This window comes from Physcomitrium patens, chromosome 19 (genome assembly GCF_059467195.1).
Source record: "Physcomitrium patens ecotype Gransden chromosome 19, ASM5946719v1, whole genome shotgun sequence".
Taxonomy (NCBI): domain Eukaryota; kingdom Viridiplantae; phylum Streptophyta; class Bryopsida; order Funariales; family Funariaceae; genus Physcomitrium; species Physcomitrium patens.
The window spans coordinates 14,059,237-14,078,546 of NC_143428.1; the positions used below are offsets into that span (position 1 = coordinate 14,059,237).

Consider the following 19,310-nt stretch of genomic DNA (forward strand, 5'->3'; position numbering starts at 1 on the left):
CAACAAATCAAGTACATACAAACCTCATTTTTTAAAAAAATTACTAACTATAATGATTGCCACTAATTAATTAATTTAAATAATTCATATACAAGAGCCTCAATTCATATATAATTTTAAGGTTAGTACAAGTTCCTATTCTTGAAATAGAAATATTAAAAATTCATAAAGAAGACTAGGTTGAATTAAAGTTCTAATTCATTTTAGCTTAAACATCACTTAAAATACCACAAATAATATCTAAAAACATCTGCATTACAAATCTAACTTCTATGATTATATTTACAAGTTTTATGAAATTAAAAAGAATATAATTCACAAAAAATAGTGAACATCAACATCAACCACCTATTACTTGTTTGAGATGCAATTTGGCATGGATGATATTCTCAATGTGTTCAAGAAGTAGAGTTATAATTTAGAGGTACATCTTTACTTCAATCTTTGGCAAGAGCTATATCCAACTTTAACTAATTGCTTTCAAGTCTTTAATAGCTTGGTACTGCACAACCTTTTTTATTCTCATATGCTTTGATTATCTCTCAAAGCTCTTCTGCTATTGGTTCCATTATAATCTCCATCTCTTAAGATCAATTATTTATTTATTTATTTATTTTTTCTTACATGTTTATCTCTTTATAATTTAAAACATAATTAAAAATAAAATACATAATTTTTTTGGTCATTTAATAGTATTAGAATTACCATTACAATTTTCATTCCAATCTTCCTTGGTACTAAGAAAACAAACTATCTTGATGCTCCAACCTAGTGGGTTTTAGTAGCTATACAACAAGCCTTCTATACTTTCAAGCAATCTAAAGGAGGCTACTTTAGATAGCATCTTGGATAGATAAGAAGATCTAACACAAAGAATATGATGTATCATGGAGGATGATGATGGAATATTATGATAAAATGAGATAGAACTAAATGAAACATTACATGGTATAAGAGGTGTAGCTTTAACAAAGTTGAGGTGTAACTTTAAAAAATATATATACATATATACATATATATATAATCTAATATTAGTATTTATTTAGATAAGATGAGATAGATAGAAATATGTGAATTTGATAATATATTATGAAAAAGATTTTGTGAAACTTTATAAACTCAGATTTGACTTCCAAAGTATTTATAGGTGATTGGTAGGTTAAAAACTTGGTTAATAAGTTGGCCACATGTTGTACATGTTGACCACTTGCTTTACAAGTTGGACATGTGTCACACATGTTGAAAACTTGTATTGCAAATTATACAAGTATTTTATAAGTTGGATATGTATCAGATGACCTACAGAATATTGCTATGCAATATTTTTATTGGATTATATATATATATATATATATATATATATATACACACACATATAGATGCAAGAGTGAGGTATTTGTGACTCTTGTCAATTCCTCTCTTACTTTTAGTCTATTTTCAAGAGTTCATAGTTTTTATTTTTTTTATTTTTGACATAATTATTTTAATTTCTTCTTGAATATACATATTTTTTTCATTTCCTTTATGACATCTTTCTTTGAAATAGATCTCATTTATTTAATTACATTCTTCAAGTTCTTCTCATTGATAATAATTTAAAAATGCCATGTAGCCATGTTGGGTACATGACTATACTTTGTTGGGCAATGCACGACCATGTGGTTGCTCATGCACAATTAAATAGTCTAGATTGTAGAACCATAACAAAGATGATTTTCATCCTATTTTCAATAAGCCACTTCTAATGATGAATAGTTTTTGATAATTAATACTTTTTTCCTACTACTTGTAATGTGCCACCTATAATGAATAACAACCTTTGGTATTGGATACTTTTTGGTACAACAGATGATATTATTTAACATAAGAGACACCTCGTATTCTTACAGTTAATTAATTTGATTTTTCTTCTTCAAGTTAATAATTTTTCTTCCCGGATATGATACGAGATGTACCTCTGTAAGGGTTACTGTAACTGGTTGCAATTTAGATTTGTTTACTTGATGGCCTGTGTCTCATAATTCCAGTGCAAAAGCCTGTTTTTCGTCACAGTTTTACTCACTAACACAAATAGAGCATGGTCCACCTGATGGTCTTCTCTTCGCTGACTGCAATTGCCGGCGCGTCTGCATATCGAGGAGCATCAGCTCGCTCGGTTCAGCTGAGCACGTAGACGCAAATGCCTGACACTAGCTTTGCAATGGAGAATTTCGAGATACAATCTGTGGTGCATCTGAACAGTGGAGGAACAATGATTGCGACCACGGTGGACACTCTCATCCGAAGGGACCCAGACTCTATGCTTGTTGTCGTGTTCGGTTGGCCCCCGATGAATATATTTTTCCAGAAAGATCGATCGATCGATCGAGATGGATCCCACTTCAGGCACATCTTGAATTGGTTACTTGAAGGAGTGATTCCAATGTTGGAAATCCCCGTATACCAGGAGCTTCTCCGAGAGCCAGAGTACTACCAGATCAAGGGGTTGGTGGAGAACATTTCACCTTTGCTGTCTAAGAAAGATGAAGATGACAACACGAAACAGGAGACGAGCCATTGAGAAGTCATCAAGTGTCTCCAATTTGAGCGACTGAGGCTGCAGGGGATGAATCTATCGAAACTTTGTTAAACTTAGCCATTTGCATTTGATCTGTACTAATTTCTCATGGGCAGATCTGTTGGCAGCCGATTTCACAGGGAGCGAGGCAAATGGGACCAATTATCACTACGCAAATCTTTTATGTTCTGAATTTTCAGATACCAATTGTTGGTCTGTAAAAAGGCATTTACTGTGTGTATGAATAACTGCCGAAGAGTTGCAAGTTAGTTCTTTACGCCGGCGTGATTTGCATGTGCTTGTGTGGTCCTGCCTTCGATGGGGGCGAAGGAATGTTAAGTCATATCGTTCAGTGTATGGAATTCGTATCAGTTAAGGAAATAAGTGAATAATGTCGGATTCATACTGGTCGAAGAATCAATAGAATTGTTTTGTCTCCAGCAGAGAGGATTCAATCGGTTGAAGCCAGCCTCGGATAAGTTTTCAAATCTGCTTCTGTTATTGCACTTTAGGCTTTGCTGATAGCTTCTGTTTTTTCAATTATGATCTATTTTTACTATGCATGTTCAAATTTAGAGCTGTAATGCTTACGGGAATGTATCTCAGTTGCGGGGATGGTTGGAGTGGCTCTTGCTGGTGCAAACTTGCAGAATGGAAATCTGGCTGATGCATGTCTTGTGAATGCAAGTTTTTGCAACGCAGACTTACGTGGCGCTGACTTACGGAACGCCGATCTTACGTGGTGCAAACTTGCAGAGAGCAAATCTGGCTGATACATGCTTTATGAATGCAAATTTTTGCAATGCAGGCTTACGTGGTGATGACTTTCGCGGTGCTAATTTACAGAACGCCCTTCTTACGGATGCAAACTTGTCTTAAGCTTCAGAGGTTCCAATTTCTTAAATGCGAATCTAAGGGGCACCATATTGGCAGGTACTTTATTAAATGGTGCCCACTGTGAAGGGGCTATCCGATGTTTAAAAACTTTAAAGAGTGTACATGTTGCTACGTTCTATACAGGGTGCTCTTTAAGTCTCTTGTCATCCAGGGGTCACCAAATCTGAAGACTAGAATGTTCCACTGTGGACAAGCAACTGGTGCAATTTCTCTCATGTTTCTGGTGATTGTGTACAAGCTCTTTCCAATCCTGGCCATTGTAACTAAAAAAATTATCGAGTGTAGTTTGTTTCTACCACACAGACAGTCTGTCTGCAATGTACATAGTAAACAGAATGTAGCCATGTAGGAGCAGTAATTTTATGCATGCTGATCGCATCGAGTACGTTCTATTGCGCTGAGAGAGTTTCAACACCGGCTGAATATACTCGATTATTACTGTTATGCTGGAGACAGAAGTGGGTACTGTGTTCATGTCAGATTCATTGTGCTGGATTTACCAGCTGCGGTTGAATCATCTTCAATAACTTATTCATTAGTTCTAATTTAACTACGAGAAAAATCATGAACTTAAAGATGTTTAGTTTCATAGATCTAATTCTAATTAAATTCTAACCCTCAAAATCAATCAAAAACTTTACGGATGGATTTTTATGTCCTAATATAAAATCATAATCTTTGCAAATGAAATACTAGATCTTAACCTGAAGGATGAAATCTCAAAATCCAAATCAAGTTTTATTGAATGAAAGTAAAAATAATATTAAATTAGACTCAATTCTGCGAAGTATGTGTAAGGGTATATATATATATATATATATAAAAGATGCAAGCTGGATCATTAAGTGGATGTGTAAGAGTGACAATGGATTCATATCACCAATGAAATAAATCTGAATTGAACCCATGTAAGTCCTGAATTTTTTACGTCCTAATGGGGAATCTGTGCACATTGCTTCTTCAATTGCAAGAAAATAGCTTGCGAGACATCATATAAAAATGCAAAACGACAATGGTTGCCTCATTTGACGATCCTACAAGCTCGAGGCTAAAAGGGATTGGTTGGTCGAAGTTGAGAATTTCTCAGGGCTGCCTCCACTTCCCTCGCTGCTGAGAACCCTGCTGCTACTTTTGGGTTGGAAGTTTGCTCCTGAGAAGATGTTGAAAGTGCCTCCTCAATCTCTGAACTACGGCTGCTCTCTGCATCTGATACATGCTCCGCCTGCTTCTCTATTTCAAATGTCTTGAATTTGCTCAATTCTTCACAATTAGGATTGGAAGAAGATTGTGAACTTGATAATTGCAATCTAGGAGTTGTAGTCAAAGGTGCTGGAAACACACCTCTGATTCCCACGCTAGGCCTTCTTGTACATTTCTTTCTCCACTGCACTTTTAGTGGCGACGCACTTGTTTCAAAAGTAGCTGTAGAAAGTAGTTCCTTCAACGATTCTGAGGTCACCTTGCCCTGTAATGAATGATGCAGATCAAATTCAAGTGATTCTCTGATCATTTTCTGCTGCAGTACCATAAGAATCATGTTTCTTCATTGCAATCAGGTGACGTTGTTTTAGCACCGCTGGTACACCTCCGTCTACTGGATCGAAGTGGTTGGTTGCAAGATAAATATCATCATGTGAGAATCGTTGAAGAAACGTGACAAAACAAATCCTGTCCTAATATGTTTAATTTTTGTAGAGAGGGTCCTTCTCAACGTGACAAAACAAATCTTGTCTTAATATGTTTAATTCTTGAATCAAATTCATCTTGTTATTAAAATCCTTATTCCAAAAGTTATTTTAGGGGTATCTAATGATGGATGAAAAAGTAATGTAATGGAAGTTGTCTATTATGACATGTACCTTTACCTTGAAAGAAAGTATATTAGAAGTGAGAACCATTCTATTCCATACTTTTCTTTTTGTGCAATCTTATTCATGTTAAGTATTAAGATATATATATAAATATATATATATATATATATATATATTTTTCCAATAGTTTTTGGACCTTTGCACATTTGTTTATAATTATTGATATTTTATGAGGTCTTTTTTCTTGTAAAGAGTAGATCATATTATTTTTATTGATATTAGAGTTTGGAATCTCCTAACTTTCAAATTAAAATCTAGATATAGATTTTGATTCGTACTTACTTGTAGTTAAGTGTATTTTGATTTTGGTATTTCTTTTACAACTAAAAGTATTATTTTAGAATACTAATATTATATTTTCTTAGTAAGTAAGATCTTTAGTAGACTGACTTTGTAGTTTTTTATGTAATAGAAGCTTAAAGTGCTTAAAAGACCTCTCATGGTACTAAGATATGATTTGTAAGTATAGAAGTGATCTAAAAGTGGCAAATATAATTTGAAAAAATTATATTATTTATAATATTTGTAAAAAATCTTAAAAGTGAAGTTGAGTATATTTTTAGAGTAAAAAAAATAGTTTATTCATAAAGAAGATTTTTGAGATTATGAAGTAATAATGCCCTCTTATTAATTTTGAAAGCTTTGACTTCTTTTTTTAATATTGTTTTATATATCTCTTATTTAGACATGGTTTCAAGTGAGGATAAAAGTTTTAGGATCATTGAGAAGTTCAAAAGAGATAATTTCTACCATTGAAAGGTAAAAATATAACTTTTGTTAGCTTTATTAGATTTTTAGGCTACTATAAATGAAAGAATTTTTTTTTCTAGTACTTATGCTCATATGAAAAAAAAAAAAAAAAAAAAAAAAAAAAAGATTTCAAAAGTTGAAAAAAGTAGGCTTTTGGTACAATTGCTTTGAATTAGGATGAAGCCAACTTTTTTCACATTATCTCTTGCAAAAGATTAGTAGAAGCATGAAAGAATCTTTATAATATTTATGAAAGCAAGAACTTATCTAATATCATCTTCACAAGTATAAAAAGGTTCTGATGAGAACTATGTGGTGTAAAACAAGTACAATGTAATCAATAAGATAAAAAAAAAAATATATATATATATATATATATATTTGTAGATATTACAATAATATTGTTTTCACAAGGATCAAGAAGTTTAATTACTTAATTTTGTAGATGAATGAAGGCACTTCTTATTCTTGATCCCACAATTTCTTTTATTCAAGGTTATATTTCATTTTTTATATTCTAATATCTTTAATGAAAAGTATTTATCTATTTTAGAAGAACTTTTAAGATATATTTTGAAGGCTATTGTAAATCAAATATTATAAGTATAGTTAATTTAATTATTTATTTATGATTAATAAATTAAAAAATAAGAAGATATTTACACTATCATTATATTATTTGATTTTATTAGCATAAAATTGAAGAAAAAATTATATATACATTCACATATTAATAAAAATAATATTATTTAAATTATTTTTGGTTTTTCGTAATCTAAATTTTTTGTTCATTTTAAATTCATTTGATATAAGAAATTGTACCAAAATATTAAAAATAAAATTACTTTAAAATTTCCATCTCCTTTCACTATAGTTGCACATTGCTTGTGATATTATTGTTAAAAAATATTGATATTTAAAATATTGCATTTAAAACAAAATCATAAAACATTGAATAGATAAAAAATCTATTCTACATATTCTTCTTTTAATGCATCTCTTCTTATGTTTATTTGGTTGTGCATTAATATGATTTTAGGAGTTACATGACAATTTTCAATAATAGTCTAAAACATATGCATGTCAAGAACAATGACGAAAGCTGATATAAGAAGCAATTATTGTAATTATAGTTTTCAAGTAAATAGTATGAGGTAAACTTCACAATTACATCTTCTTCATCCATATTTTTTCTTAATGATTTCATAAATAATTTCATAATTATTTTTCATAGCTTTCTTTCTAGCATCAAATCCATCAATTCTAATTCAATCTATGTTAAGTTACAACAATGTTTTCTTAATCAATAAAAAAGCATGCCAAAGTTGCATCATTTTTGCAAATATCATATTTAAGATACATGCACAAACATGTCAACAATCTCAAATTTCAATAAAATATATACTAAAAAAAATGTAGAAAAATACATAAGTAACATTTAAAGACTCAAAACCTATAATGCAAACTATATTTTATATGTTTATATTTCTTACAATAGATTGTATATAATATAATACTTTGAGTGACTTTTAAAAAATCTTCTTAATTCTATAGAATCTTTTTTTTAATAAAATAATTTTATAACAAGAATTTCTAAATTTTATTGATTTTATAAGAAATCATTATTTTAGAAGTAACAATTTATAAAAATATAAAAGAACAAGTTTTGAAGATTTGTTCCTCTCTAAAATACTATTTTTTTTGAAATTTGAATGTATCATAATAGAAAAGTCTTTGCAATTAGATCTTGTCTAGAACTCAAAGTTGTGTTAACTAATATTTAGAAGCTAGAAAACTTCTTTACTTATTCTATAATATACACACCTTTATTGTGCCCTTTTCTTTATAAGTTTCAATTTTATTTTGCAAACACTTTGCACAAATAGTTTTATAAGATTATTCTTGGATAAATATAATATCAAATCAAATGGATTTAAGGGAGTCAAATATTTTATAAGAAGTTGAATATTTATCTAGTTCATGACTACTATGACATTCAAGTTGCAATTAAATTAAATATTAAAATGTGAAAATAAAAAATCACTATAAATAAAAATTTATTTTTTTTTTAAATTTTTTCATCTTTCTTAAAGATACTACTTGATGCAATAACCAAAAAGTAGCTATCTTTGTTGAAAGCTAAATACCAACTATCACGGATGTATATATATATATATATATATATATATATATATTTACTTTAATATTTATCTATATATTTAAATAGAAGTAGATAAAAGTAGATTAATTTCATAATATTTTTTAGAAAAGCTTCTTTAAAGCTTCATAGATGCTTCTTTGACTTTATATATTTTTATAGTTAATTGATAGGTTAAAAAGTTGGTCAAAAATTTAACCACGTATTGATAGCTTATAAAATAAGCTAACTATGTGGTGTACATGTAAAAAACTTGCTTTGCAAATTAAGACACATGTCTTACAAAGTCAACACGTTTTAGAGGTCATGTAGAATATCACCACATAGTTTTTAATTAGATAGTATATATGGAGGCAAGAATGAAGCCTTCTTCATTCTTGTCAATGCCTTTTTAGTATTTAATCTTGTTTTAAGACTTTTTAGTCTTTTTGTCTTTAAAAATAGTTAATCTAATTTAATACTATATCATCGTTGATTGATTTTTTAGTCTTTTTGAGTAACAAAAGAGTGTATTGATCTTTTAATTATTTAAGGTGTCAAGGACAAGAACTTGATAAAAAAAATAAACAAGTGAAACTTTTTTCAAAAAAAGATGACAAAATAGAAATAACTAAATATGAATATTAAAAAGAAATTGGAATGGCTATTGCCAAAGGACAAGAAAACTAGAGACCCTTGAAACTAGACTAGAAGCAAGAAAGGAGTTGAAAAGAGTGAAGAAGGCTTCATTCTTCCCTCTATATATACTATCTATCTAGAAGCTATGTGGCGATGTTCTATAGGACTTCCAAAAACGTATTGACTTTGCACAACATATATCTTAATTTATAAGGCAAGTTTTTTATGTAGTGTCATGTTGTGGTTCAGCTACTATATGAAAATAATATAATTATGTACTTAATATATAATTTACTAAATAATATAGTAAGAGCCATGTTAGTAGATCTTAATTGGTTGTAGAATATAATTTGATTATTACCTTGAAAAGAGGTTGTTTAAAAAGATTACTATGGAATTTGTATAACTTTAATTGCCTTTTTGATAGTAGATTTTAAGTTTGGTTTTGGTTGATAGTAACTTCTAAATATTTAGAGTCACCTTTGTTAGACATTGGTGTCATTTGAAACTTATTTTGGTTTTTTTATTTGGTGTTTAGAGCATAAATTATGTAAATCTTATAAGAAAAAAGATTGAAGAAGGATATTGATAGCAAACGGAGTAATTAGGGCACCAATATAGATAATGGAGATAGATGATGAAAATCTCCATTCCTATTGGTCAAAAATCATGACCAATGGACTTTGAGAAGGCCGTCTGAGGCCGTATTAGGGATTAGGGTTAGTTTCTCTAGACCATTTGACCTTTGAAGGCTAAGATCAGCAAGTTTAGGTTTTTGGCTATGGTTTTGGTGCAAATTTTGTATGATTTGGAGTTTATATGAAGGAGATATAGGCGCTCAAAGTTAAGGTATTGATTTGGAAGCTACTGTCAGTCTTTTTGGCATAATGCACGCATATGGATAGCAATTGAAAATCGGCAATTGCTAATAGAGAGAGCACTTTTTCGGCTACACTTTTTGTATAGTGCTTGCTGGTTTCCAAGTTAAAATAAAAGAAGATTGAAGTTAGCACATGCAATCTAAGGGTAGTAAGTGACCCAATTTACTAGTGGTTGTGTCTTGAACCATATCTTGAGCAATTTGACAAGGTTTTGGCTCAAAATTTCAGAGAATGTATACATTCATTTTAATAAACTTTGTACATTAGTTTGATGACATTTGAATATTGAGTTTATAAGATATTAAGAAAATAGTGCTCAGGTATTTATAAATTAGGGTTTAGAGCATCTGCTAGGATTTCTTAGATTCCAAAAGATCGGAAGTGAATTTGTAGTTATTTTTTTTTTTGATAAAAGTCAAGGATGAATTCTATTTATTCTATAAATTTGAGATAAATTAAATATTTAGATCAAGAGTTATGAATTTCTAAATTTTGGAAAGAGAATACACTTCGAGAGAAAAATATGTTTTGAAGGGATTTTGTTATATTTTGAGTTTTATGCAAAATAAAGGAGTTTTGGAAGCTAAGACAAGATTCATATAAAGGTTTAACCTACACTCTCTATAGCTAGATAGCTAGTATATTCCTAGATAGGAAGTCATGCCATATGACGATGGGCGCCACATAATTAACTTGTTCTACAAACTACCAACATGTGTGGTGCATGGTTAACTTGTTGATCAAGTTTCTAAGCTACAAATGAAGTATAAACATATATAAAGTCAAAACGGTGCCTATAAAATTTTAGAAAGCTTCTCTAGAATATATTATGAAATTAATCTACTTTTACTTATTTCTACCTATTCATATTACCTAGGTAATAATTACAGTAAATATATGTCTGTGACATTATCCCCGCTTCTAGGGACAAGTTCCATGAGGAGCGGTGATCACATGTCGAGGAAGTCTAAGATGCAGCAAATTATATTTGCCACATACTTTGATCTTTATTCTCTTTGAAGATGATTGATAGGGCCTCTCAACTATTGTTAGTGTCCCATACTAAGACGAAAAGACCACCCAGTTATTTGATCGTTGTTGAGGCCTTCATAACTTCCTTCAAATAAAACATTTGGAATACTCTCAGGAGTTGTTGCTACCTCTAGTAAAATCACCAAACATTGAGATTTTCGTCCAAGGTCGTGATATCAAATACATTGTATCTCGCCATCTATTCGAGGAAGAACATGTCATTTTTGAAGATCTTCATCTTGATTGTATTGTCTTAAAGGTTGTGACAATCGTAATGTCTCATCCGACAAGTCAACAAATGAAGGCTCTTAAGTCAAATCCGCTGATTGTTGATTTTCCATCTCTTCAATATCACAACTACAAAGAAGCTACAAACAAAGATTGAAAGTAGAATGTTATCTTGCTTAGATCTTGTTTCTTTTATAAGGAAGGTTTTCATCTTGATTTTGATGGATGTCGTCAAAAAAAAGCCTCCACTGCCTTTGCTGCATTTACAAGATTCTTTACTAGCTTCCATGTGCATTCACTAATATTGTATCTGTGCCACTGGACAAGATATTTCAATTTATTTTGGCACCACCTTGAATCTAAGACTTCTTCCACTTCGAACTCTTTATTATTGTCCACTTTTATAGAAAGAGGTGGAGCTTGTCTTCTTTTTGGTATGTCTACTATCTTGTATGGTTCAAAAAGAGACACATGGAATACTGCATGGATTTTTATTGACTCCGATAGGTATAAATGATATGCAACTAGATTGATTTGTGCAGAAATAAAAAATAGTCCAAGCCTTCGATAGTCCAACTTGTTATAAGGACGAGTGGTCTTGATATTGCGACAAAGTTACCATACCTTGTCACCCATATAAAATGGTGGTTGTTCCTTTCGATAGACATCTGCATTAAACTTTTGTTGTTCTTGAGCTTCTTTTAAGTACGCCTTGATTATTGTATGTAGCTTTGACAAATGAATTGTCAAATCTTTTGTAGCATGATTATTAAGTTTTGAAAAGTCAAAAGTATTAAGTCGTAGATGATAACCATAATTGCCAAAGAAAGGTGTTTGTTTTGTAGAAGTATGTATCGTGTTATTATAAGCAAACTCTGCCAATGCCAAAAGAGTTGTCCAATCATCTTGTTGGTAGTTGATATTACGTCTTAAATATTGTTCTAAAATTTGATTAATATGCTTTGTTTATCCATTAGTTTGAAGATAGAATATCAAAGATAGTTTTATATCCACTTTTAGAATCTTAAAAAGATTCTTCAAAAATCTTGATACAAATTGAATTTTCTTATTTGATATAATATCCTTGAATAATCCATGATAGCAATAGATATTGACAAGAAAGAACTTATTTATTTCTTCACTTGTGATATATTTTGTATGTGGTAAAAAATATGCCATCTTGGTAAAATGATCTACTATCATGAATATAGAGTCATAAGAACTTGCGATTGGAAGATCCATGATGAAATCCATAGAGACAAAAGACTATGGTTATTCTGGAATGAGTAATGGCTGAAGAAGTTTGTAAGGTCGATAACGAGGAGTTTTTGATCTTGAGAAAATATCATAAGATTGCAAGATTGTACAAAAACTTTGAATGCCTTCCACATTTGAGGCCACCAAAAATCCCTAGATATTAGTTCCAAAGTTTTATTGTACCCAAAATGTCCTACTACTGGAAAGTCATGATGAGCTTGAAAAACAGATAATTGAGATTCATCTTTTGGAATATATAGGCGTCCTTTCAAATGTAGTACATTGTTCTTGAATTCAAACTTGAAAGTATCATGAGATTTTGAAAGGATTTTCCTTAATATCACAAATAAGAAGATCAGAAGACATATTTGATTGAATTTATTTAATGAAAGTTGAATCAATAATTATTGTTGATTTCATTACTCAAAGATGAAGATGCTCTAGCTTCAAGAGAATGTTTGTTGTTGATCAAAAGCAACATCTTTTTTCTTTGGTGCAAGGTAAGGTTGTCTAAAGAATGCATCTGACAAGCCTTGTTGTTTTTTCAAGTGATAAGTAATCTTGAATTCGAATCTTAACAAAAACATACTCCAACAGGCTTGGCGATGATTCAAAACATGTGCTGGCATAAAATATTTAAAGTTCTTGTGATCTATATACACAATGATTGGATTAGGAGTACCTTCTAGTTAATGGCCCCATTTTTGAAATGAATCCACGATTGTAAAAAGTTCTTTGTCATGGATCTTGTAGTTGATCTCGATTGCAGAAATATTTTTGGAATGAAAAGCTACTCAATGAAGTTTATCATTTGTTTCCATTTAAGATAATATGGCACCTAAGGCAAAGTCTAATGCATTTATTTCTATAAAAAATGGCTTAGAAAAATCAATGCAATACAAGATTTGTGCAAAAACAAAGGTTATCTTTAAAGCTCCAAATGCTACTTCCGCTTCTTGATTCTATTGAAGTTTGTCTTTACAAGTCAAATATGTAAGTGGAGCTGCAACTTAAGAGAAGTCTTTGATGAAGATCCGATAGTAGTTGGCAAATCTCAAAAAATATTGGACAACTCTTATTGTTTTTGGGATCTTCCAATCCATAATAGCTTGAACTTCTTAGGATCTATCATAAGTCCATCATTTGAAATGATGTATCCTAAGAAGTCGACTTGAGTAGTGTGAAATACATACTTTTCTATCTTGGCATAGAGTCCCGTATCTCTTAATTTTTGTAATACACGACAAACATGAAATTCATGTTCTTATGTGTTCTTAGAATAGATTAAGATGTTGTCTAGATAACAAACAATAAAATCATTTAAAAACTCTTAAAAGATATCATTCATTAGATGTTGGAATGTTGCTGGTACATTTGTAAGTCCAAAACGCATGACGTTATATTCAAAATATCCATACCTTGTTCAAAACATAGTCTTCCATTCATCTCGTTCTTTGATGTGTACTAGATTTTATGCTCTTTGTAGATCTATTTTTGTATAGATCTTACCTTGATTCAACTGACCAAAGAATCCATATATCAAAAGTAGCAGGTACCTATTCTTGATGGTGATTTTGTTGAGTCCTTTATAATCGATACACATCCGCAATGATCCATCTTTTTTCTTCACAAATAAAATTGGAGCTGCTGCTGGAGATTTGGAATAGCGTATGAAGTTCTTGGCCAAATTCTCTTTAATATATTCCTTAAGTTTAGCCAATTCATTTTGTGATAAATTGTAAATTGATCCAAATGGTAATTATGCTTTTTTTTAAAGGTCAATTGAGCACTCATAGGAATGATGTTTTGAAAAAGTATCCACATTCTTGTTCTCAAATACATCTTGAAAATCTTGATATTGGCTTGGAATGCCACTTAAAGTATTTCTACCAGTAGAAACAGGTGTAATATAAATAATACAAGATGGTCCTTCTTTTTCAACATATAAAAAAGCTCTTGCACCTACAAATACATGTTTAATTATACTAGACTTATGACTTTCTACTTGATTAACTATGTTTTTAGTTATACTTTTAGAAAAGTCAAGACTACGAGAAGTCCAATTTATTTTAGGATTATATATTTTTAGCCATGATAAACCTAAAATGATTGGATTAGAGGGAGATTTAATGATATTAAATATTACAAAGTTACTATGACCATTAGTTGCTACTTCTATAGGAAGAGTTTCATGAATGACATCTCTTGAAGATAACGGATGACCATCTATGACTTCTACATGAATAATTTTAGTTTTCTTCACTAAAAGTATACTATATCTTTTAACAAATTCTTCATCTAAGAAACATACTGAGGCTCTTAAATCTAATAAGATAGAGGCTTTGTAATGTTTAGGTCCTAAAATAACATTTATCATAAAAGAAGGAGAAGATTCTGAGGAGAGAATAAGACCTTCATTAGATGTTGTACAAGGTTTCAACGGTATGGTCCCTATTATAGTTGGACAAACTTATTTTTCGACATACTATCTTTTTTGATAGCTGTACCTCTCATTTTATGGTTGAGTCACTTCTTTGGATAATGTTGAATAGTATACTTAGGTTCTCCACAATATAAGCACAATCTTTTTTTATTACAATGAGTCTTTTCTTGCTTAATAAGTAGTTTAAAACATACCATATCAATTTGCATATCCTCTACTTGCAAATTCATGAATTGAAGAGATGTTATTATTGCTATTGAATTATAGTAATGTTGAGGTTCACTTGTATGCTTCTCAGATCAAAATTCAAAAAGACAATTGTCGCACTTCACAACAAAGTCAATTCTTTGACTCAATATTTGAAGATTAGGTAAGTTGAGTATTAATTTTTTTATCTCATATTAAAATCTATAGAAAAATTGGCTAATAACATCATATTTTCTATATATGGATCAAAACACTAACAAAAAAGTCTCCAAATTATCTAATATTGGATCTTGTGATTCAAAAAAAGATGAAAATCATGATGATACTGAACCTAAAAGAAGCATACGAATGAATCTAACTTGCAATTCTAGAGTTGGATAGCTTTGGTATTGAAGTTCAATCAGAAGTTGTACTTGATTGATAAATTCTCTAAATTTTGATCTGGTGCCATCAAACTTCTCGAGTAGGGCAATTCTTGGTTCACAAACACTGAAAGGATGTTCTACCATAGGAGAAGGGACATCATTTGGTGTAGATGTTGAAGTAGCTCCAATCATTTCTATATCTTCACTTCTTGCCAATCTTGTTGCTCCTTGTGGTCGTAAATTGAGTTGATGCATCATAAGTATTAACTCTATCAATTGCTCTTGCATTTGTGCCATTATACTCTTTATTTCAGCAAGTTCTACGATGATAATACCTAGAAAGAGAAGATGTCTAATATCACCTAAAATAAATAGAAGAGAAGACTTGAGAACAAAGAAAATACTAAGAACAATATCAGTTTAGAAGAGGATGATCCGCAACTTCTAATATGCTTATGTCTTATGAAGAAAAAAGGGTAATCCTTTTTTAATCAAGATTAGACAAAGCTCTGATATTGTAAGTGCACTCTTCTCAATCTATCAAGGATAAGAATTTGATAGAAATAAATAAACAAGTGAGACTTTTCTCAAAGAAAGATGAAAAAATAGAAATAACTAAATATGTATATTAAAAAAGAAATTGGAATGGCTATTGCCAAAAGACAAGAAAACTAGAGACCCTTAAAATTAGATAAGAAGCAAGAAAAGAGTTGACAAGAGTGAAGAAGGCTTCACTCTTTCTTCTCTAAATACTATCTACCTAGGAGCTAGGTGGTGACATTCTATAGGACCTCCAAAAATATGTTGACTTTGTACAACACATATCTTAACTTTTAAGGTAAGTTTTCTATGTGGGCACCACATAATTAGCTTGTTGCACAAGCTACCAATATGTGTGGCACGTGGTTAACTTGTTGACCAAGTTTCTAACCTATCAATCAAGTATTAACATATGTAAAGTCAAAGCAACATCTATAAAGCTTCTAGGAAGCTTTTCTAGAAGATATTATGAAATTAATCTACTTTTATTTACTACTACCTATTCATATCACCTAGGTAACAATTACAATAAATATATGTCCGTGATATAAGGTTTATGTCCTTGATAATTTGATAAGAATATAAATTTATTGTTTTAATTTTTTTTAGAAGTAATTAAATTATCTCACTTTTATTATTGTATTTTAAAGGTTACACATTATCCACCTTTAAATAAACTATTTAGTTTTCTAATACTTATATCTTTCTTAAAAAAAGCGGATAATTCTTCTTTATAAAAAATAAACAACTATTTTAAATTTTTATTTTTTCAACCTCAATTCAAATCATCAAATAAGCCAAGGTTTTTTATTTCAAGTTTTTTTTCTAAGTATTAATTTATTTTTTTAGAATAAAAAAATTAAAAATAAAATTATTATATTCATACTTAGTTTCTTTTTTACATAAATATTTATAAAAATTTAAATACTAGATATTATAAAAATAAAAAAATAATATTATGTAGAATAGTTATCAATCTCAAAGATGTGCATATCTTATTTCCTTATTCAATCTCAATGTTGACTTAAAAGATGTAATTCAACAACAAAGAGATAAACCCTACTCATATTAGGAAAAAATTTATAACAAAATTGATCTATCCATGATGAAGAATACGGTAATCATGTTGAATGTGGTTGATTTTGATTGGTTTTGGATTCATTAGTAGAGAAATGAATCTAGAGGTTATTTTTATTTTTCATAATGATTAGATCAATTTAGTAAAAACTTGGGTTTGTTTGACATTCTATTATATATGAATCTATGACCAAAAAAATCAACCACATTCATCATATTTAATATTCTCCTATATCTAAATCTGTAACCAAATAAACCAACCACATTTATCATAATTACTATATTTTCAATCATTTTATTACTCAGTAAAAGCATGTCAATAAAAACATGGGTCTATTTAACATTCCCCTATAATAAAACTATAAAGATAAGAAAAAAAAAGAAATAGTAAAAATTTATTGATGCTATGTCAAGCAATCCCACATTGTTTTGCTTGTTTTCTATTGAGATCATTAAATTTAGTTGGCGTTCTCCATAATATTTACTATAGACTATAATAAATATTATAGCTACAATATTTAGAGCCTAATAGAGAAGTACTATTTATCATCTCCTCTTTTCTCTTCTTGTATATGAGACACAAGTGGATCAATAGAATTTTTATGTGAGAAGCTCTCTCTCCTTAAAAACCCTCTTCTATATATGACTTACTACTACTCTTGTATGTGTGTATTACTTATTATTATTCTTGTATCTTTCTAAACATTCTCAACATGTTATGAGCACGACTCTCTTCTACATACTATCACAATTTTTTTTGCTCTAGTCTTGACTTTTCTTGCTATTCTTGCTCAGTGTCTGCCTCATGATCTTGCTAATCTTCTCGCTAGCCCCTTACACATTAGCTACTTGCTTAGAGCACTTCTTCCACTCTCTACCATGTTTGCTTAGAATATTTGATCCAGCTCAGCTTCATGTTACTCCTCCTCCGTCCCGTGCTAGCCGCCAAACTACCGCCAAACTACTGCCACGCTGCCACTGCCGCCCACCCTACTGTCCATCTTGCCGCCGCTGACTTTACCACTATTGCTTATCCTGTCGTCGTTGATGCCAACGCTACTGCTGCTACCCACTCTGCCCCTCTTGACACTACTGCTACCGCCCACCCTATTGCTGCCACCTACCTTGTTGCTGCTAATGTTGCCGCCACTGATGTTGCTGCTGCCGCCTACTATGCCGTCGCTATCGCTGTTGCCCGCCGCTCCCTTTTTATTGCGGCTGCCTCCTGCCGAAGTCCTATTGCTGTTCTTCTGCCTTAATCCACAATCTCTCTTTATAATAATAATAATGATAATAATTTTGTTTTGCAAATTCAAGTTTATTATTTTATTTGACTTTATATTTTAAGGTATATTTTACTCAACTTTTCTACTTGATTTTATATTTTCTTTACAGATTTATTTATAATGAGTGTTTCAACATCTTCAACTACTTCTACTATGGTTCTAATTATTACTAGTATATTCCAATATTTTTAAGCTCTATTATTTCTACTATTGAATGTGGATGGAAAAAATTATCTATTATAGGCAAAAATGGCAAAAGCAAATTTATTTGCAGAACAACTCTTGGATGTCATTATATTTGAAGAATTTCTTATAATAAGTATTTTTATTTGTCTTGCTATTCGTTGGAAAGCACTTCTTCTCCTTCGTTGTCATCTTATACCTACATTACAACATCAATACTTGGAAATGGAAGATCCTACAGAACTTTGGAAGAATCTTAAATCTAGGTTTGATCATCAAAAGACTATTTTCCTTCCACACACATGTCATAATTGGACACATTTACGTATCTTGGATTTTCCAAATTTAAATGCTTTCAATAGTGAAATATATAGTATTGTCTCACAATTATGATTATGTGGACAAAATATCTCTGAAGAAGAAATGATTGAGAAAATTCTTTCTACATTTCTTCTTATATCTACTGTGCTTGCACAACAATATAGAAACATGAAATTTTAGAGTCATTCTGATCTCATGTCCTATCTACTTCTTGCGGAGAAGCAAAATGAGCTACTCTTGTACAATGCGGAAACTCGTCCTATTGGAACTACAGTTCCAGAATCTCATGCACTTAATATTTTAAAATCTAAGAAAAAATTATGTAAACATGGAAAATGTGCTTATAAGTATCAAGGTAGTCATAGTCATGACCATTTCTACCTATATGGAAAGAACAAATATTCTACTATTAATTATAGTAGAAAACAAAAATCAGAGATGCGTTCTTGCCATAAGTGTGGAATGATTGGACATTTAGTACATGCTTGCCGTACTTCAGAATATTTTATTAAAATATTCTAAAAAAATAAGAAACTACAAGCTGAGGTTCATGAAGTTCATACCATGGATGCGTTCATGGATTCAATTAGTGTTGATAACTTAGAGGCTTATATGAATGACAAAACCTCTAATGATGAA

The 19,310-nt window shown here is 30.5% G+C and overlaps 1 pseudogene; it reads left to right on the top strand.

The window, feature by feature from the left end:
• The first annotated feature begins 1,479 nt into the window (after positions 1–1,479).
• LOC112296024 (uncharacterized) lies at positions 1,480–4,043 on the top strand (annotated as a pseudogene).
• Positions 4,044–19,310: the final 15,267 nt, after the last annotated feature.